Raw genomic sequence first — 22,842 nt, 5'->3', positions numbered from 1 at the left:
CAGGCCCAGCAGTGCGGCTGTCCGTGTGAGAGACGGCATAGCGCTGAACTCTGCGAAGGCTTGGAAGTGAATAGCGGTCGACCAAGCGTGAGAGAGACGGTGCCTGGCGGAGTCACTAATCACCCGCGCATGTGCCGCAGCACGTCCAAGGAGTGAGCAGCGAGGTTCGCGTCGGCGGCCGAAACACCGGCCGCCTCAGTCCGGTCACATCTCTTTGCTGGCATGTGGGCGAAGGGCCGGTGATCGAGTGAAGAGCCGTTAGGAGGAGGGAGAGTTGGAGTCCTGCCTTAGCGACATCCTCTGTTCAGGCGTCAAGTAAGGTGGAGAAGTAGGGGGAAGAGTAAAGAGCATCTGGGGAGTCAGTTAAGACGCTGGGAAGGAGTTCTTCCAGGCCCTATTTCGGGATTAACTGTGGAAGCCCCCTGACACTCCCGTTTCTTTAAGCGGAGTAACCTCATGACTAGCCCTGTTAGGGTGGAGGAAGTCCGTTGGAAGGCCTGTCAGGTTAAAGGTGCAGAGGATTGAGTAAAACAGGAGATCACCTCAGTGCTGGGAAAGTAACCTGAGACACTGAGGGTAACAAAATTGAGAGTGGTGTATATTGTGGGATTTTCTTACAGAGGAGGTGGGGACGAAGATGTTGTGACCTCATCCTGTGCTTACCTGTGAAGAAGTGATAACAGAGCTGTTTATGTTATTAAAATTGAAAACTGTAATCCTGGGATTGCTCCCCTATTGTGAGGAAGGGTCACTCAGTGAGTAGTGAGGTAACCTTCCAGGGTCCTAAAACCTGGATATTTCTGAAGTGATAAGCTGAAGTGGGTAAAGTGTAAAAGTGTAATAATCCTCTTGGTGAAACCAAAAAAAAACAAGCCTGGGTGTACATTCGAACACAAAAGGGGGTGCTGCAGCTGTCTAGGAAGAAAGTGCTTCCCAGAATCATTTACTGTAAAAAGATTAAACTTTGCTGAACTAGATTTTCCTAATGATATTGGTTATATGTGGAAAGAATTGTTAAAAAGTGTACAGTGTATTTAATTGTAAAACGACTGAGAGGAGAGAGAGAGAGAGATAGACAAAATATTTTTATAAAACAACTCGTATTTTTCCACAAAGATTGGTGTAGCGTCATTTTTGAGTGGAATTGTATTGAGTTACTGCTGGGTGGTGTGCAACCTTTACATATGTGCCTCTATTTAGTGACTGTCTTACCCTAGGCCAGGCTACCCTAGGTGACCTGACAACTCTAGGTCCAACATAGTCCAAACAAATTCAGCCTGGATTAGCAATGTCTACCAAAGCTAAATTACTTCTCTAGTGAACCAAAAACACAAATCAAAAATGAAAATCTCTGGACAACAATACTTTTACCGCGGTGTATCAAGGATTAACATGTACACCTCCAAAATGCTGTTTTCATAATACAATGGTAAAAGGGGTTTAGAGCAAGCTCTACTGTAATAGAGCTGCCAAAACGTTATGAGGTGAGGATTCCCATTGACAACACACAAAGAAATCCAAAATAACGTTGGAAATTATTTTGAGTTCGGAAGGAACTGAAAATCCTTACATTTCTGGTGAAATTTCTAAATCAGGAGAATGATTCACCCACAGAATTTCCTCCACCATCAGGATATTATAATATTGTTAGAGAATAGCTGCCAGTGAATTCTACTCAGTATTCAGAATGTTCTAAAAAATATAGCTGGATTTTCAATTCCCTTAAACACTGAATGAGGCTCTTGCTTTTCTTAGTCAAAGTAAAATCTGTAGGACCAAAGTTCCAGCCATACAATGGTAAAGAAAGTTCCAAACAAAAACAGAAATGGAGATAATAGAGGCGGGCGGGGCTTGCAGAGTTCCACAGAGCACCCTAAACACTCATCAGAATTCCACGGAGTTCTGTGTGCTGCGGAATTCTGGTCCGTAGTGCTGATAATGTGCACACTAGCTCTTAGTAAGTTCACTGAGTCACTAAACAGGTTCTATACCCTAGAGGCACACACAGGTGCAGTGCAGCAGACGTCGATCAAGGCTGGTACTGTAGTCAGGGGCAGAGAGTGGTGTAAGCACAGTAGTGATTGGAAGGTAGGGCAGCACAGTATCACAGCAAGATTAGGGCAGTCAGTAACCAGAAGAAAAAGCAACATCGGTATACGGCTCAGTGGCAGACAGTAATTGTGCTGCAGACAGGGGCATACACAATGGTTCAACTTTATGTTCAGTAGTGAGTGGGAGGCTGCGCTTGTGCTGTAGAAAGTTGCACAGCGCTCCACAGCAGTTACCCACCATCTACCTTCTGCTGCCGCTGGGCCATTTCGGTGGGCTACCTGGTATTGAAGGTGTGCATGATGCAGCAGATGATGAAGAGTAGAGCTGCAGGCCATGCGGCTGTCCCTCTACTTAAGCTGCAACTGCTCCTGCTCTTCATGGCCCTCACTCTGCACAAGGCTGGGACTGCAGCAATGAGACTGAAGGTGGGAGCTCAGCATCCAGGTCCAAGTCACCCTGGCTGGAGTAAGGGTCCAACATGGTGCCGACACTGTTGCCAGTGGAACAGGAAGCACGCCTGGACACTTGCAGCTCAACAGGCTGGTCACTCACTCCCTCGGGGCAGCTGGAAGCCCCGTAGAAGGTGTGTCCTGGCCCCGGATGAGATTGCCGACTCCCGGCTAGGTGTGACAGTAATCCTCCAGATACAGCTCACAGCCTCCCCTAAACCCTGGTCCGAGTATGTGCCACTCCAGATTCACCACATTCCCCCAGGAGGACTGGTCAAGCTCCACAGCCACCTCTCTCCCCCTCCCCTACCCAGGTCTGTGACAAGGCAAGGCTTCCCCAAACAGGGCAATTGCATCTCCTGTTTAACCGGGCCAATCGGAGCACTGGACTCCCCACCTCGAGTGAAGTCACTGAGTCGAAAAAGGTGCCGGAACTGTAGCGTCCACTTTAAGCAACACGTGGTGCAATTATACTTTCCGGAATTATGGGAGATGAAAACACATTTCCCTTTTTCAGTACAAAGACGGTTGCTGCTGGATATGGATCAGAATAAGCACACAGCTCATGGCAGTTTGGAGCTAATGGCTGGAGTGAGCAGTAAACATCACTCTGCGGCATTTGGCAGAGTTTTTGGCAAATTTTGCACTCTGAACCGCTTACTACACTAACTATCCTTATCTCTGCTCACACTAGATTAAGAGCCAAGCTCGAGCCTTGAGTAGTGGAACTGAAAATAAGAAAGCAGGACAAATCTGGACCAAGTTTGTTTCACAGCCCTGTCTGAACCAGACTGACTAGTGATTTCCTCAGAAGGCCTACCACTTATCTTTCTACACGCTAATTTGCCAGTTCTTTTACATCCACTGACTGCCGTCAGACCTTCACCACCATCTGCACCCACATGGCCACCCTCCCGGCACCGAACGCCAGCCCCACCGAAGCCCTGAGATGCATCTTCCTTAACATGCGCTCACTGCACAGACAGCCGTAGAGAAGTGGGACCTCCTCGACACCCTCTCACCAGACATCGCCTTCTTTACAGAAACTTGGACAAACGCCTCCTCTGCCCCTGACATCACCACAGCCATCCCGGACAGATACAAGATCCAGAGTAAGGACCGCCCCAACCACCCAGGAGGAGTCGTCATCTCGCACAAGAGCTCCCTCCGACTCTCCACCTCCACGAGTGACTTCTCCACCACCGAACACCTTCACTTCCAGATACAGACCAGCCCTAGAACCACACTTTGTGGCACCCTCACCTACAGACCCCAGGCTCCCAGAGCCTCATTCACCACGACAATCGCCGACCTCATCGCACCCCACAACATCGCTTCAATGGACTACATATTCATCAGTGACCTGATCTTCCACCTCGACAACCCCAGCGACCCCAACTCCACCACCCTCCTAGACAACCTAGCCAACATCAGACTGAAACAGCTCATCACCAGGCCTACCCACAAGGCAGGACACACCCTCGACTTCATGTTTGCAGGAGGCAACAACATCTACCTCAGCCACACTCCTCAACCCCCTAGATGGACCACCACTGTGTGCACTGCCATGCCAACAAACCCATGCCGCCCAAACCGGCACCACACCCTCTACAAAGGAACTGGAGCAAAGTCACTGAGGAGCAGCTCAACTCCACCCTCATCCGCAACACCCCCACCACCACAACCGACGCCAACTCGCTGCCAAAGAATTCCACAGATGGATCTCCAACTGCGCAGACAAGCTTGCACCCCTCCGCAACCCCGACAGACAGTGCCCCAGGAAAGCCACCTGGTTCACCCCCGGCCTCCAAGAATCTAGACACACCTGCAGACGTCTCCAGAAGAATCTAGATGCACCTGCAGACGTCTCCAAAAGGACTGGAGAAACAGCAAAACATCAGGAGATCGCACCACCAACAAGAAAGCCGTGACAGAACACCATTAACGCATCAGATCCCATCCAAAACAAGATCCTTGCCAACTCCAGCAACTGTAAGGAACTCTTCAACGTCATTCATAAATTCACCAACCCGCCAACCCCCCAGCGAAACCACGGACATCCTCTCTTCCTAGGACCTCTGCAACAAGCTCGGATCCTACTTCCACCTGAAAATCAAGAGCCTCTACGACAACTTCAATGACCAGACACCTCACTCCGAAACCACTCTCTCCTCCAGCAGTGCCAGCCAGCCCACCATCTCCTCCTGGACCCCAGTCACCACCGAAGACACCACTTTAGCCATGAAAGGTATCAACTCAAGGGCCCCCACGGACCCCTGCCCAACGCTCATCTTCCACAGAGCCGCCACAGCCATCGCTTCAGAACTACGACGCACCATCAACGCCACCCTCAAGACTGGCATCTTTCCTGACGACTGGAAACACGCACAAGTCAGACCCCTACTCAAGAAGCCCACAGCAGATCGCACAGACCTCTAGACCTACCAACCCATCTTCCTCCTACCCTTCACAGCCAAAGTCAAGGGAAGACCGTAAATGCATAGCTAACTAAATTCTTCGAAGAAAAGTCCATCCTCAACCCCTCCCAATCTGGATTCCACAGCAACCACAGCACCGAGACCACTCTACTCGCCACCACAGATGACACCCGCACCCTCCTCGACCAAGGACACACTGCAGCCCTGATCCTACTCGACCTCTTGGCAGCGTTCAACACCGTCTCCCGCTGCACACTCTGCGCCAGACTCGATGGTGCCGGCATACAAGGAACCGCCCTCGACTGTGTTTGATTGTTTCTCTCTGGCAGAACCCAAAGAATCAGACTGCCACCCTTCCTATCCGAACCCAAGGAAATCAACTACGGAGTTCCCCAAGGATCGTCGCTCTGCACAACACTCTTCAACATCTACATGGCCCCCTCGCCACCATCGTCAGACAGCACAGACTCAGCATAGTATCCTACACCGACGACACCCAGCTCATCCACTCCCTCACCAAGGACCCCATAACCAACAGACACAACTTTCAGGAAGGAATGAAGGATGTCGCCATCCTGGATGAGCAGCAGCTGCCTGAAGCTTAACTCGGATAAGACAGAGGTCCTCATCATCGTGCCCTCCCCCTCCGTGTGGGACAACACCTGGTGGCCCTCTGCCCTCAGCAGACCTCTCACCCCCATGGACCATGCCCGAAACCTCGGCATCGTACTCGATTCCTCCTTCTCCATGACCCAACAGGTGAACGCCGTCACCCCCAGCTGCTTCAACACCCTTCGCATCCTCCGAAAGACCTTCAAATGGATTCCCTTTGAATCAAGAAAGTCCATCACCCATGCACTCATAACCGGCAGACTTGACTACGGAAACACCCTCTATGCGGGGATCAACAAGTCTCTGCTATTCTTGCTCCAGACCACACAGATCATTACATCCAGACTCGGTCTTGGCATCCCTCGATATGAACACATCCCCCAACACCCAACACCTGCAAGACGTCCACTTGCTCCCCGTCAAGAAGAGTTACTTTTAAGAAACTTACCCACACGTACAAATGCCTCCACAACACCGGACCCCAATACCTCAATGAGAGAATTACCCTCCACATACCCAAGAGAAACCTCCGATCTGCCGACCTCGCCAAAACCCTGTGCATCCGCAGAGCCAGAACAGGCGAAAGAGCTTTCTCCTACATCGTGGCCAAGACCTGGTATGAGTTCCCGACCAACATCAGACGTGCCCCTCCTTGAACATTTGCAGGAAGACACTCAAGACCTGGCTCTTCGATTTATCAGAACTGCATACCCTTCCTCCCCCAGCACCGTAAGACCCTCACGGGTGAGTAGCCTGCTTACAATTCCCCTAATTAATTGATTGACTTCACTTCCATGGTTGTTTCAGACTGCAGCCTCTGAGATTTGTACAGATGCAAGACTGCTTGTTGATTTCCCTTCATCACAACTTCCACCAAATGGAGGTGATCCGTCTCTGCTGTGAAAGATCCATGGAGAGCATAATCTGCAAATCCGTATCAGAGCTCCTGACAGGGTGCAATGGAGGAAAAGGGTGGTGATGCTATGAATCAGAAAGTAGAAATACATTTTACCCAGCCTATTATATCTGATTGTCTAGCTCTCAACCATGCTGTTAAAACACCTTCGTTGTCTTATATTAATGTTTTTTTTCAATTGCTGTTCGATTCACCCATCTTGACTAACCCCGCAATTTGCTCCTTTTTAGAGAAAAGTGTAATTAAGAGTACCTTTTTGAATCATAGAAAGTAGCTTAGAATGATTGACGAATCTAAAAAGCATTCTTTAGATTTTTATGTATCTTTTGGCTTCTCGGAGGGAAGTCAACATTATTTGGCTTGGGTGATTAATACTCGGCATCGATTTGTGCTATCTAGATTACAATTGGGTATTGCCCACCATCTTGTCACTTTCCCTGTAATAAAAAAGCACCCGTCAGCCACAATACCCTATCCTTATGACAGAGTGTCCACTCAAAGCGCATGGCACTTTAATCTATTTTGTGGTTTTAATGAGGGTTTGAGGATGTATTATTGAAAACAAGTTTTCCTCGAGTGCAATGTTTGGGATTTCAGAGATGCGTTTAAAACTATATTTGCACCAGAGAACCCGCTGGTTTGTGATACAACTGCACTTAATATATGAGCCGCTATACATTTTTGGAAAAGTATTGTACTGTAAAGTATTTTATATTGGAACTTTAAAACATTTTATTATTTTATTTAATATTACTTCATATTTATTGGTGACTTTTGATGATGTGCTTTCTTTTTATGTACTTTTATGGCCATTGTCTTTGTGCCGAATAAAGATTGTGAATGACAAATAAATCGTTTTTTGGGCTTATCCAGCCATAGAAAGTAATGCCTTTATGAGATTGGTACGATAGGACTGAGAAGACAAACACATTATTGATGGATGTGAGTAATGTCTAAAAGAATCACAAGGGAGCTATCTCTCATTTACTGAGAGATGCACGCAGTTGACTGTGTTGGGCATTGTTGAGCAGACTGATCTAGCAGAATTATGGGGCATATTACCAACCAATAGAGATAATTTTTGTCTCTAACTTGTTTAGAAACAAAAATTATCGCCGCAAATCGGTGATTTTTATCGCAGCTAAACCTTGCTATTAGCAAGGTTTATCGCAAATGCGATAAAAAACGTCCGCAATGCATGAATATCGCTGAAAAGTCAGCGATATTCATGCATTATCGAGCAAATGCTCTTAGCCATGTTATCCACCTCCCATTGGATAACATGGCTAAGAACTGCTCAGGGCAGGTGTTAGCTTTTGGAGATATTCGCGCTTAGCGCGAATATCTCCAAAAGTTGGTAATAGAAGATAGCGATGTTAGCGACTGTTTTCAGTCGCTAACATCTTGGCACGCCCACTTTGCATGTCATTAGTGATAAATATCACTGACTTGCAAAGCGGGGCCCAAGATGGTCGCTATCTCCTACTAGCTGTTGCTAACTGGTGTTAGCGACAGCTTGGTAATAGGGAGATAATTTTATCTCCGCTTTCTTGGCTTTTAAAGCCAAAAAAGCGGAGATAAAGCCCCTTGATAATATACCCCTATATTCGTCTGTTAGATGACACTATAGAAAAACAGAAAATAAATCATTATGGCATAAGAAATCAAATCCCATTTACTGTAAATCCTTCCAGCTGGAGCATATTCATGCTCTCACATAAAGCAATTTGCATCCTAAACACAGACATCGTACTGCTTCACTCATTATACTCCATGCAAGTTGCTCCATCCTAGATGGATCTCCCATTATTTATAACTGGTGCCTGATGGATATCAAGGAACTTTCCAAGGGAGCAGTAGTTTTTCAGAATTTGAAAGATTCCTTTTTTTGTAGTTTTTGACTCCCTTATTTTTATTTCACTGTGTTGCCAAACTACAATGTTAAATACATATTTTCTTTAGTGAGAATAAGATGCATGTTATAAGAAGATGAATGTGAACAAATAAAGCACATCCTCTCACAATGGGAATTTATTATACTTACCACCCGAACAGTTATGCCATCATACAAATGAGATGGAATCCTTATCAAAGCATTATGTTTGTAGTGTTTCCTGTGCTGTTCTTATCATAAATGAATCATGTTACAGAAACTATACAATACATAAGTGTACTTTATTAACTCTAGGCATCTTTGACATATTTAAGACATTGGATCTTATTCTCCACTTCATCGATCACACACTGCTCAAAGTGCATGTGGTTTAGCTAGGAAATAAAAAGGCAATGCACATACAATGCAAGCATACAAAAGATTACAACACCATAAATTCATCCACACCTGCTTCTAACCTCACAATAAATATATTGTCTATTATGCGTTTATTTCTATGTTATCATGGAAAATTGATGTATTTGGAACAGCTGCCTATTGGTCCTAGGGCTTTACCTCCCACTCTTCATTCTACAATACAGAGGAATGTTGGCTGGCCCACTCCCTGGTTACTAGTAGTGGCAAGCAGCCAGGTGCTTTCATAGCTTTAAGGCCTCATAGTGATTTCAGAGTCACAACACCTGAGGCAAACATTCATTCACGAGACTCAATTATGCTCGCATCAAAGACAAATTTAATTATATAAATACACAAATGGAACAAAGACAATAAAGGAAAGGCTCATGCCTATAATTGATCAAATATGTACATCATCATCATTTTAGACTGATTTGGCAGCACCAATACTCGTCCATGAATGCTTCAGTGTTTTTACTTATACAAAAGGGAATGGAACTGAGGTTAAGGGACTAGGCATTTGGGAAAGTAATCAAATGCTAGGAACATTGTGGGAGTGAATAGCAGTAAGCGAAAAGTGTGATGTTTGATACATAGCTGTTTGAACATGTCTGATTGAGCAGAAAATTCCTGAGGCAAACCCCATGAGATTCAGCGCCAATGCTACAGATACATTTATTACAATAGTACTGTAGAGCTTAAATAAGGGATATATGCTGGAACCACATCATTACTTTCATATACTTTATCAGCTGCACTGAAGATATATTACTTATTATGGTGAAACAACTTTTACCACGCAATCAGGACCCAGCAATGTCTTTGCCACGCATTGCCTTTACCATACAAGTCTTTACCACGCCACCATTACAAAGAAAATGTAAGTCTATATCAAGTAAGTGAAAACTCTTTTTTTTATTTAGATATATATATATGTATATATACAAGTATATATACATATGTATAAATATATATATGTATATATACACACACATATATATTTATATGTGTGTATATCTATATTCACTGAAAAAACCATAGGTTATAGACCATATATAGTTAGGAATTAGCATTTACAAAACCTTGAAAATTCACTGAAAAAACCATAGGTTATAGACCATATATAGTTAGGAATTAGCATTTAGAAAACCTTATTTTACTCACACAAAACCATTGAAATTCCATATATAGTTAGTTGCACTAACTATATATCGCGCACCCGCAATCCACTGCTGATGATGTCACATATTACATCATTCATGACATGGTCAGTGACATCACTGATGACATCACTGATGACATCATCTAGTGTCTGTGTGTTTTTGTAAAGTTTAAATACGTTTTACATATTGAAGAATGACTGGATGGATGGAAAACTGAGTGTGTGTGTGGCTGGCTGGGAGGTGTGTGACGCTGTGCATATCAGTGTGTACTTGTATCAGTGATTGTATAAGAGAGTAAGTATGTGTTAGTATATGTGTGAAAAGTATGGTGTTCTGTGTTTAACTATAGATGAGGAAATCGAAGTGTGATTGATTCTTCACAGGACTGACTAGGTGTATGAGTGCATATGATAGTGTTCTAATAATAACTGACTGTATGTATGAGTAATTGTATGGGTGAATGAGTGAATGTGTGTGTAGACGTACGAATCAGTGAGTGCGTATGTAGTAACTGGTATTGGTGTGTCATGATGTCATCAGTGATGTCATTTGAGATGTCATCAGTGATGTCATTTCAGATGTCATTAGTGATGTCATCAGTGATGTCACTGAAGTATGGTGTTCTGTGTTTAACTGTATAGATGAAGAAATGGAAGTGTGATTGATTCTTTACAGGACTGACTTGGTGTGTGAGTAACTCCATGGATGAGTGGCAGTGTGTGACTGTCTGCATAGGTGTATGAGTGCATATGATAGTGTTGTAATAATGAGTGACTGTATGTATGAGTGATTGTATGGGTGAATGAGTGAATGTGTGTGTAGACGTAGGAATCAGTGAGTGCGTATGTAGTAACTGGTATTGGTGTGTCATGATGTCATCAGTGATGTCATTTGAGATGTCATCAGTGATGTCATCAGTGATGTCATTTGAGATGTCATCAGTGATGTCATCAGTGATGTCACTGACCATGTCATGAATGATGTAATATGTGACATCATCAGCAGTGGATTGCGGGTGCGCGATATATAGTTAGTGCAACTAACTATATATGGAATTTCAATGGTTTTGTGTGAGTAAAATAAGGTTTTCTAAATGCTAATTCCTAACTATATATGGTCTATAACCTATGGTTTTTTCAGTGAATTTTCAAGGTTTTGTAAATGCTAATTCCTAACTATATATGGTCTATAACCTATGGTTTTTTCAGTGAATTTCATTGGTTTTTTAACAGCTAATATCTGTAGCTGTAAAATGTATTCTTCTTTAAATCCAAAAATATATTTTATATGTTTATTAATAAATTTTTTTTAAAATATTTTTTTTTCTTCGTTCCCGCTTCGCGAATCGGGAAGCTTCCCGTTAGCTGACCTTGATGCCGCGAAATAGACCGCGAGCCGGTAAACGTTTCTTTACCGCAACTGCCACGTTAGAAAACAACATCGTGACGCCTCCCGTCCGCATGACGTTTCGCGTTGTCGCGTGATACGTCATATGACGTGCTACGTTAGCGAACTGGTACGCTTACCGAGTCGCAAAGCACAGGTTTCTGGAAGCAAACCGGGAGGCCCTGCAAAGCGCTTAACGTAAACACAGCAGGTCATGTGACTTGGTAATAACACTTTTCATTGGTTCATTTCACTTTTGGTTTCCTAATGATGTAAGACTAGGTCATATAATCTAAAATGAACACTTTTCATTGGTTGAGAACTATTGTTTTTCCCAAATGATGAAAATCCCTCCTTCTTTCCTCACTCTGACTTTCATCATTGTGAGAGAAAGACCCTTTGTTACCAGTGAGCAATGGCTTCTTTAGTAGCTTCAGCTGGTGCTTCCCCACCACCTCCACCACATCCAAGGAAGAGTGGACCACCTGCTCAAGTTATAATTCAGCAAGAAGAGGAACAGGACGACGAGCACGAAGAGAGGCACTTTTTGCCTGAGGAGCCCAGGACGTCTTACCGGAAAGAAAACTTCATTTGGCAATTTTTTTAAATTCCCAAAGGTCAGAAAAAAGTAAATGCAAGATACGTAACTTGCCTTATATGTCAAGATAGACTGTCCAGAGGGACCGACAAAAAATACAGTTTCGGAAACTACACAATGCATCGCCATATGACTAGGTGGCATCCTAACAACTACAGTGCTGCACAGTTTCGTAACGACCTAGATAATCTCCCTATTATGGCCAGAAGATCTGTTGTACCGGAAGTAACGGGACCAGAGGGCAGGGAGATGGTGCCAAATATTCAAACGAGATTTCATGAAGTAAAACACGTCTGCGTACATTGCAATGGATTCATTTGCTACGGAGAAAGAAGCATCACTCTGATCAACAGAGCTATTGACTATCATATGCAAGTTTGTACGAAACGCCCCAAATAATAAATACTTTTTTTTTGTTTTGTTGCTCCTGTTGAGCCCTTTACAATGAATCGTTTTCATTGCCCCCTGCAAGAAAAACCCAAAAAAATATAAAACTGTTCAGAAAAATTCAAAAAAAGTAAAAAAATGTTCAGAAAAATAATAAAAAATATATAAAACAACAAAAACAATAAAAAAAAAAGTTCTTTTCAGAACTACCTCCCCGTTATAAAAAAATTGGTACAATATTTGGAACTGTGCCAACCTCTATTTCTCGTAGTTCGCTTCCCAGTTCGCTCGCCGGTACGCGAACCAGAAGTGAACCAAAATTTTTTTTTTTTAAAAAGAACAGTAAGTATAAGGGAAGGAAACAGACACTTATGTTAAAAGAAAGACAGCTATAGGGGAGTAAACTAGAGATACTATTACCCGTAATCCACTGCTGATGATGTCACATATTACATCATTCATGACATGCTCAGTGACATCATCAGCAGAGGATTGCGGGTTTTTTGGCAACGTGCCTTATCCACGGTTTAATAACGCTGCCTTTTGCTTTATATAAGTTTTCAAATTGTATGAAATATATACCAATAGGTCGTTATGAACCTTTAGGTAGTGATTTTCTTCATGAGGTCTGGTCGCTTCCATACACATACAGATGTTTCAAAGATGATCAAGAAGTTTATCTGAATGGAGAGGAATGCACTGAGACGCCAGATCATTCACTAATGTGTAGGCACATACAGTTACACGGTTCATGCAACAAACACCGACCAAATATGGCTTGCGTGTTGCAAGGCACGCCAGTTCCTGCTATCATCCCCACGTTCAAGTTGTTGGAAAATGGTAGTTATTTGATGCTCAATAATGAAGATTGTTCTGGGTTAATTAAAAGTATTCCTTTTATCGTAACAGTAAGTGAACGGGTTATTTGCTGCAGAAATGTTCTATTTCCTCCCACACATGAACATAGGGAGTTTTCAATCTGGCCACAAATACCAACCTTGGGAGCAGATTTCAACGGCATGGCAAGAATAAGAGCTCTTTTGTCTCAAAGAGAGGTGGCCTTGAGTTCGGCCCGTGAAACTTTCGTGCTTCACATAGCGAACACCCGTACAGAGGTGCAGACCCTTTTCAATACAGATTCGCCTTTCCATTTCAGCAAGATGGTTCGGACTATCTTTAACGCGTCCTCCACAAAGGGCCTGGCGCACTTTTTTAAAGTTGTTACCAGTGGTCTCGTGACTTCATTTGAGAAAATCTTTGGAGTCATCCCTGCTTTCTTTCATTCTATTTTTTTCCACTGTGCTTCGTGGATTCCCATTTTTACTTGCATTACCAGCGGACGCTCTTGTGCTTTTTTACATTTTTAAATATGGATGTCCCTCCTGTGCAAGCTCCCGCCCTGCAGCTGCTGACACTGTTCCGCAATCGCATGCTAGAATATTATGGCACAATGCCGTTGGCGATATTAAGCACGGCATATGGATTATCTTTTCGATTCTCCTACTTCACCTGTGTCCAGCCTGTATTTCACTGCCTGACCTGTGATTTCGATTGGGCCATTGATTTGTGTCTCTGCGGACCGGTTTCTCCTGACGTCGACTTTAATCAGCTGATGACTCCTATCATTACTCACGAGTTGGTTTGTCCTGGCGAAAGGATTATGGCTGTGGCATTGATGCATGGACTAATTGGTCCCTGGAATTTACTGGCGGCAACACAGTCTTTCTTGGAACAGAGCTTTCTTGAAAACCCACCGAGCTGTCCTCTGATGGTGATAGAGGATCCGGTGCTGGGAGAGCACGTATGTTCTTTTCCGCTTTTAAATTGGATGGCTGAACTCTTTTCGGATGAAGACGGTGACTTCCTATTGGAGGCTGTTGCAGCTTATTTTGCATACACAGTTATGTCATAGACCTTTTTCATGTTTGATATGCTGAGTACTAGCATTTCATTGACAATTCATTGACTTATTTGTCAAGTTTTTATTATTTAGCTTGCCTATTGGCTTAAGACTCGATAAAGTACTTGGCTGTTTTATTTTTCTTTAGCATTAAATTTTCCTAGTTTTTAATGTTTTACCTTGCGGACCGTCCACATATAAAGTTGCAATCTGCTCTCATGAGATGGCACTTCTATTATCTTATTCAGTTCGTTTCCGGATCATGGGGAGGTGTCATCTAGGTCCTGGATATCTTTACACCGTGTTAAGTTAGCATGGGCTCATTACCGGTTTAAACGCCATTTTTCCTTTTTTGCAACTTCTGCACACGACACTTAGTTGTTGCTTTAGCTTTCAACCTAGTAGTTCATCGTGGTTTACATGAGAATAATATGTTATTGCTCTACTATCTGCTTTGCTTGTTAAACTATATCTGTACAGCGAGTGCTGAAGTTTCAAGAACAACACGATACAGAATTGTTATGAGGTCTGATCTCCACGACTTCATACTCATAACATAAGTGCAGCTTCTGCCAATTCTGGGCATGAGGCGGGTTTTATATTGCTTTGCCGAACACACATACACAACAGTTGATGCGGTTCAGATGAAGAGAGAGCTGGTGTATGCTGATGTGATTCCTTCAAATCTAAGACACTAAAGTATGGGCACGCCCTAAACCAACACAAACAGACCTTCTTAGCAAATAATATAATATGTGTATTAGGGAGGGTGAGATATAAGCAGCCGCGGGCCGTGGAGGGAGTTACGGTGGGGCAGGGAGGCGGGGAGGGGGAGGGGCAGGGTGGAGCTCTCTCCACCCTGCCCCTCCCCCTCCCCGCCTCCCTGCCCCACCGTAACTCCCTCCACGGCCCGTGGCTGCTTATAAGTGTTGCTAACTCTTATTCATTTACAGCATGTTAACATACTGTCACCATTCGCTTTTTATGTACTAGTAACTCTGCTGGTAATTTTGCTACTGATAATATGTGTACTTGTATTATCTAAGATACTACGCCTGAGAAGACGGCATTAGTAAATAAACATTTCAAATACACATGTGTTCTTCTTAACTCCATGTTCTGGTTTCTAAGAAATATATAATGACCGACTGTTCATGAGTTCCACGTATCCTGAGGTACTATAAGTTCATATTCTGGATTGTCTAAACATTGAGAGTTTGTTATATCCAATGTGACACTGTACCTAGCTTGCTAAGGGGTTTTTGATTACTAAGGTGAGTTTTGGGGCACCCTAATTCGCCGAGGTTCCAATCCTCTGTCCACAGTTCTGTGTGAGAACAGAAACCCTGCGACAGGGGCACCCCCGACCCTTGCTGGAGCTTCATCACACTTGCGATACAACTCCAGCAATGCGCCACCTTTACGGCACAGATACATCACGCATCTGTGCTGTTTTTGCCCCATGATGCGCCGCATTGTAAATGCAGCACACCATAGGTGACGGAACAGCGGCACAGAATGACTAACACATCCCTGGTGATGCGCCAGTCATCATAAATCTATCCCTATGCTTCTTATCTTGTTAGAGATGAACCGCCATATGTATCATCAAAGTTTTTTGCATTTCCTAAATAGCGAACTTTAAGGAATAAATAGCGATTCTTTACCATTCCTAGTTTGCGATGAGCTATTTGCTAATTACAAATTACCCATTCATTTCCTTCATTTCCATAGGGCGGTTGGACTCACTTTTAGCTCGAACGGCTGAATGGATTTCCACGAAACTTGGCAAAATTGTAGGGACTGGTAGCCCGATGTGCCTTTGCTATGTCTCAAGATATATGCTCCAGTGGTTTTTACGAAAATTAACTTTGAAAAATATATATTGGGCTACATTGGCCTATATATATGTTGGAGCCCAAATGTAGCCCAATGTAGCCCAATGAAGCCCAATGAAGCCCAATGTAGCCCAATGTAGCCCAAAGATGGCCGCCAGAGAAAAAAAAAACAAATGTAGCCCAAATATCAGCCAGATGTAGCCCAACTATAGCCCAGTGACAGAATGACCAATCAGCTTCGCAAACCTCCGTTACGCGAAGCGGAGCGCTGTTACAGATATATATCTTTTTTTGAACGTTAATTTCTCAAAATCCACTGGAGCACATATATTGAGACCTAGCAAAGGCACATCGGGCTACCAGTCCCTAATATTTTACCAAGTTTCGTGCAAATCCATTCAGCCGTTCGATTATTATTATTATTATTTTTCTTTTGCCCCGCGGGGCCCTTATAAAACCTCCACATCAAACCTAGGGGGTCAGCGAGGATCTACTATGCCCCCTTATGGTCATTTGCCCCTTTGCTTTGGCCTCCTCTTGTCTCTCGATCCTACCGAGAGACAAGATGGCGGCCGCTACGGACTGTTTGGAATGTTCACAGACGCCAGAGAACCAATCAGCTTCGCTTCACAAAGCTCCGTTGCGCGAAAAGTCCGCGAACCGGAGCGCTGCCCGGTCCGCTGTTACAGATATATATCTTTTTTTGAACGTTAATTTCTCAAAATCCACTGTAGCACATATATTGAGACCTACAAAAGGCACATCGGGCTACCAGTCCCTACAATTTTGCCAAGTTTCGTGCAAATCCATTCAGCCGTTCAGGCTAAAAGTGAGGCCAACCGCCCTATGGAAAACTCAATGTTAAAAACACGTTTTGGGACCCCCCTTTTTTCTCGACCCCCCCTGGACGAATCCCCCCCCCCATTTTCAGGGGCTGCTCAGAAACAAAATGTGCCATTTTCCTGAAAATTTCAGCCAATTCCGTCCACAAACGCCAAAGTTATTAGACATAGAATTTTCAAAAATCCCATAGAGAAAAAATCCTAACTATATATACCTACTGGCGACCGCCAGTAGGTAATATATATTCCTTATCAACCCTCAGCCCCTAAACTCAAACACCCCTAAACCCTCAACAACCCAATGCCCTTACCCACTCTAAACCCTAAAAGTACCCTCACCCTCGCCACTAAATACCTCTACCCTCCCCTAAACCCTTCAAACGACCTTACCAAAGATATATATATATTAATTACCTACTGCCGGTCGCCAGTAGGTAGTTTGAGTTAGGACCTTGTTTCTATAGAGAAAGCGTTTTTTTGTTTTGTTTTGCTATTAACTTTGGCACAGCTTGAAGAATCTTCTCGTAATTTTAAAAACTAGTTTGTTACTCACTTCAGCTGCTGTCTGGAAAAATTCAGTCAAGTGGGGGCCAACAAAAAGGGGAGGTCCCAAAATGCATCTTCCCCATGCAATTTCACATAGGGATTTTGAACACGACTACAGCCCCAACAGCTGAACAGAATTACACCGAATATGTATGTGTCTTATGCAGACGATACGCAGGTACTTATCACCTGCAGATCTAATCTCCAGGAGACCTGCACCAGTTTTAAACAATGTATGACTCACATTAAAAGCTGGATGAGCGAAAACAAACTCCAACTCAACTGCAGCAAGACCGAAATCCTTCTATTTGGCAAGGCCAAGACCCTCTGGTTCCAGGACTGGTGGCCTTCTGATTTAGGGCCTTGCCCCGAGCCTAAAGAAGCTGTAAGAGACTTAGGGATTATGCTTGATGGGGATCTCTCCATGAAGACTCACGTTAGCCAAGAGGCCGGGACGTGTTTTGGCATTCTCCGACTATTGCGCAAAATCTTCAAATGGCTCCCAGTTGAAGCCAGAAAGCCCCTGGTTCAGGGATTGATTATGAGCAGGCTCGATTATGGTAATGCCTTGTTTGCCTCCATTAATGAGAACCTGCTGACCAAATTACAAACCATACAGAATGCGGCGGCAAGGCTGGTGCTGGGCTTGCCTCCGAGGTCTGCTTCCAAACCTACCCTAAAACAGCTGCACTGGCTTCCTGAGCGCCAAAGATGCCACTTCAAAATCTTGAGCTTAACTCATAAACTCCTCCATGGGATCGGCCCTTCCTATCTAATAAAGAAATTAACCTGGTATACTCCATCCAGAGCTCTTCGCTCTAGCTCTAGGTTTTTGTTGTCCCAGCCTCGAGCCCGATCAGCTAGGAATGGGTGCCGCTCTTTTTCATATGTGGCCCCCCAACTATGGAATAAGCTACCCATTCATATCCTGTCCCTTGTCAACCATCTGGAGTTTCGAAGGGGTCTAAAAACGTGGCTCTTCCCGAAATAAAGTCCCCTCACATTTGCTTCATTCCGGTGGGTCAATGCCTTTCTCCTGCAAAGCGCCTTGAGACCTTCTTTGTGATAAGTGCGCTTTATAAGAGTATTTGACATTGACATTGACATTGACATATGTCAGAAAGCTAGATCTTGGTCCAGAAAAAGTGCTTTTTGTAATTTGGTACAAATCAGTTCAGGAGTTTTTAAGTAATTTAAAAATATATGTATATCTAGAGACGTAGCAGATCACGGATCCAATAGATCTCATGTTGGCTGTGGAAATAAACCGGGAGGGAAAGGCACATGGCCTCCCTACTGGGCCGATTTCGGCCCAGAGACCCCATCCCTGTGACCTGGCCGTAGTTAAGAAGTGGGAGAGGGTCATTTAGCCCTTCTCCCTTGGCCGATTTCAGCCCCAGTGACCCCATCCCTCGGGGCCCATCCATAATTGTAAAAGGGATGGGGGCAACAGGGGCCCTCCTCTTGGAGCCATTATTGGCCCTGAGAACCCCATCCCCTAGGGTCGGCTCCTGATATGTCCCGGGGTACCCACCCCTAAGACTGCTTTAAAAATGCTCCCACAACCTAGGAGTGTACCAGGTCAGTGCCTGGCCCCCTACCACTTAGTATAAGGCTGGGGGATTGGGTCTCTGGGGCCGATAACAGCCAGGGAAGGAGTACTGCATTCCCCATCCCCCTTATAAACTTTGTCTGGGAACCGGGGGGATGGCGTCCCTGGGGCCGAAATCAGCCCGGGATGGGATACCCATACCCCCTCCCACATTTTAATAAGGTCAGGCTCTGGGGGTAAGGTGTCCCCAGGACCCAAAAGGGAGGAGGGGTTGCATTCCCTCTCGCACATAAACATTATAGTGGGCCCCAGGAATGGGGTCCTCAGGGCAAAAAATGGCCCAGGGAGGAGGGACACACACTCCTCTCCCCTAAATAAATGCAGCCTCCCACATAAACATGGCATCCCAGGACATAGCAGGAGCCCCTGGGGGGGGTGGTCCCCAGGGCAAAGGACAGCTCAAGGAGGGGGCTACTCTTTCATAGAATTTGCCCCGGGTGGGTCTGGGGAGGGTGTCCGGGAGGATACCTGCATTAATTAAAATTAAAGCCCAGAAGAAGAGATGGTACCCGGGACTGGGTGGTCCAAGAGGGCCCCCATTGCTAAGAAAATATACCACTGGTAGGTGGTGGTCCCCGGGGCAGCGGGGAATACCATACAAGCCTTCCTCACATTTTTTATTAAACAAGCCCGGGGGAGGTGATGGTCCGTGGGGCATCAATAAGCCCCAGGTGGGGGGTTTGCACCACCCTCCATGGACCTGGCCCACTGGGGGGCCGATTAGTAATGAAGTGTGGGAGCCTGTGATTCATTTTTTTTTTCAATTTTGCAGCAGATCCATCCGAGAAATCACTGCAAAATCGAATTTAAAAAAATGCCTTTAACCCCCCTGCCATATCTGGGAGAGGGATCAGGGTGTTCCAAACCTGACCCCTTTTCTTTATTTTTTTCAGTTTTTTATGGGACTCCGCTTCAAGCCGAGTTCCAAGATGGCTGCCAACACTTCCTGGTTAAAGTGTTGACAGCCAATCAAATTTCAGAATGGGGACTGTGGATCCTAGAGGTCACTGAAAGAATCTGCCGTACCCAGATATCTATATTTTTTCAACTTAAATATCTCTAAAACTACTGTTTGGATTTACACCAAATCATAAAAAGCATGCTTTCTGTGCCACCATCTAGCTTTCTGCTAAATTTGGTGTAATTCCGTTCAGCGGTACGGGCTGTAGTCGTGTTCAAAATCCCCATGGCAAAATGCATAGGGACCGCCCTTTTTTCGCGGTCCCTACCTGACGGATTACCCTGAAACTTTCAATCCGCACAAGTCTCACCTCAAATGAAGGAGCCCACACAAGGGTAGGTACAGCAAATTCATTTAATTATATCCAAGGCTGCAGCGTGAGGCAGGAATAAACAACAGCAAGTCCATTCAGCCGACGCGTTTCGGGCCTCTCAAGTGAGCCTTTTTGAAATCCATCACACTTTGAACAACATAAATAAATCCCCATTGGGTCGCTTTGTCAACCCCTGAACTCACATCTGCATCTCTGTGCCATGAACTAGAAGCTCTCGTCCTGAAAGGTGTCCGCTTGATGGCACACCCAGGTCTGTTCAACACAGCAAGGCTCCTCCATGGCTAGGCTTTAGCCGTTACACAACAATCCACACGAGTTTCACCTCAAACGAAGGAGCCCACACACTGGGAGGTACAGCAAATGCATTGAATTATTTTCAAGGCTGCAGCGTGAGGCAGGAATAAACAACAGCAAGTCCATTCAGTCAACGCGTTTCGGGCCTCTGCCCTTTGTCATAGGCTGTATTTGCAGTGGTGTTTCAAACGTAGGGCACACCTGTTTCCATTAAAGTACCGCGCCTCAGTGGACGTAGCCGCTCGAAAATCCATATGGTACTTGAAGTGTCGCCAGTGTTGCTCAAGTGAGCCGTTTTGAAGTCCATCACACTTTGAACAACATCAATAAATCCCCAGTGGGTCGCTTTGTCAACCCATGAACTCACGTCTGCATCTCTGTGCCATGAACTAGCAGCTCCCGTCCTGAAAGGTGTCCGCTTGATGGCCCAGCCAGGTCTGTTCAACACAGCGAGGCTCCTCCACGGCTAGGCGATAGCCGTTTCATATATATATATATATATATATATATATATATATATATATATATATATATCTATATAAACATCTTGAAGAAGGAATCTGGGTCCGTGTCCTGTTTTGCTGGCGAACGCGCGAGTAAGGCGTACAAGCTAGACTGTTTTCAGGATCTCTGAATATATATATATATATCCTCGCTTCTCCTGCACCAACTCACGCACTCCCGAACGGGTGTTGTGATGCGGGATGTGCCCCACGCCAATATCTCGCTCCTCGTCTCCTCTTTTCTTAAAGAAAGAAACAGCACTCGCGGGGGGAGAGTATATAGATTTGTTGTGACTCTCAAACGCACGTTTCGGCAGTCGCCTTTCTCGGTGGTACGAGGGCATGCAAGAAACGGCCATATTTTATATTTACACCGTGACCACATTTCCTGTCTGTTCATCATAAACATAAACATAGGACCAATGCATGTTTACTGACGGTGACGCCATGTTGTAACAGGAATCGATAAAATGAGTATATACACAATATATACATATATACACAATTCATATTATTCCTCTAAACTGGCAGAATGTATAATTCATTCAGCGTAAGATCACCATTTAAGATATTTACAATTTAATTATAATTTGACAGTTGCCAGGCACTTTCAGACATATCACAGAGTAAGTGTGATCTTGTAACCTTCTTTGCCATAGATCATGTTCCAGGGAATTTGAGAGGAGGGGACAGGACAATGAGACTTAGAAGACTGGAGTCCAGGTACATAATTGATCTTTGTACAAAATCCCCTGGAGGCCTCAATAGTAATGAGGAAATGTCAGTACACCTAGGATAAAGGGCTCTTTATTTTAGGAGAAGGATATCTGCGGAGTTGGATATTTGATGCAACTGTATATATTGTATATATATTGTATATATTAGACTGTACATATATATACTTTGGTTGTAATCTGAAATAGATCATGAGATATATGTTCGATACATCTGATATATATGCATATAGAATAGATCTGCACTTCGCTCCTACGGTTCCGATGGCAATGACTAATGAAATGTCTGATGTTAAGAAGATGAGAGAGATTCAGATTTGTTATTTTGTTTTGTTTGTTTGTTTGGGTTTTTAGTTTCACTTTTGAGGCTGTGGACACAATGTGGGAAGAATCTGCCCATCCAGGGTGATATGTAAAAAGAGTGGCGCATTATAAAATGGACTGAGCAGTAGGGATATGCCCATTCAGGGCGTTAATTTCTTTAGGTCAAATTAAACATTCCTTGCCCTATGGATGCACAGTATAGTGTCATACTTTAAAATGATTAACCCTGGGCAGTGAACTATGCTCCTCTTGCAGAGTTTGTGGAGTTTCCAGCACTCCGAGTTCCGAAAAACCTTTCTTCGCGTAGTGAAGGGGAGTTTTTTTCCTTACTTGCGATCGTCAACCTCAAGGTGGTGACCACGAGCGAGAAAAATCAACCTCCCTGCGAGATTTTTCCTCATTGGCGATCGTCAACAACAAGTTGACGAGAGTGAGCGTGGAAAATAAACATCCCGGTGAGATTTCTCAATGCGGGGGGTCTGCTTTCTCATTGCGAGTGGTCTTGTGTGCTCATGACCGCTCATGATGAGAAACTGCTTGTCTGCGTTGAGAAAGCTGCCGTGTGAGAAATTGGCCCGGTATATGATGTCCACTATTGTAGTGGGCACCTTGCACCAGTCCAAACAACCCTTATTGATGGTAGGTTATAAAGTCAAACTTATA

This window comes from Lissotriton helveticus, chromosome 2_2 (assembly GCF_964261635.1).
Source record: "Lissotriton helveticus chromosome 2_2, aLisHel1.1, whole genome shotgun sequence".
NCBI classification, from domain to species: domain Eukaryota; kingdom Metazoa; phylum Chordata; class Amphibia; order Caudata; family Salamandridae; genus Lissotriton; species Lissotriton helveticus.
The sequence above is the reverse complement of the archived record's forward strand: the minus strand, read 5'-3'. Positions refer to the sequence as shown.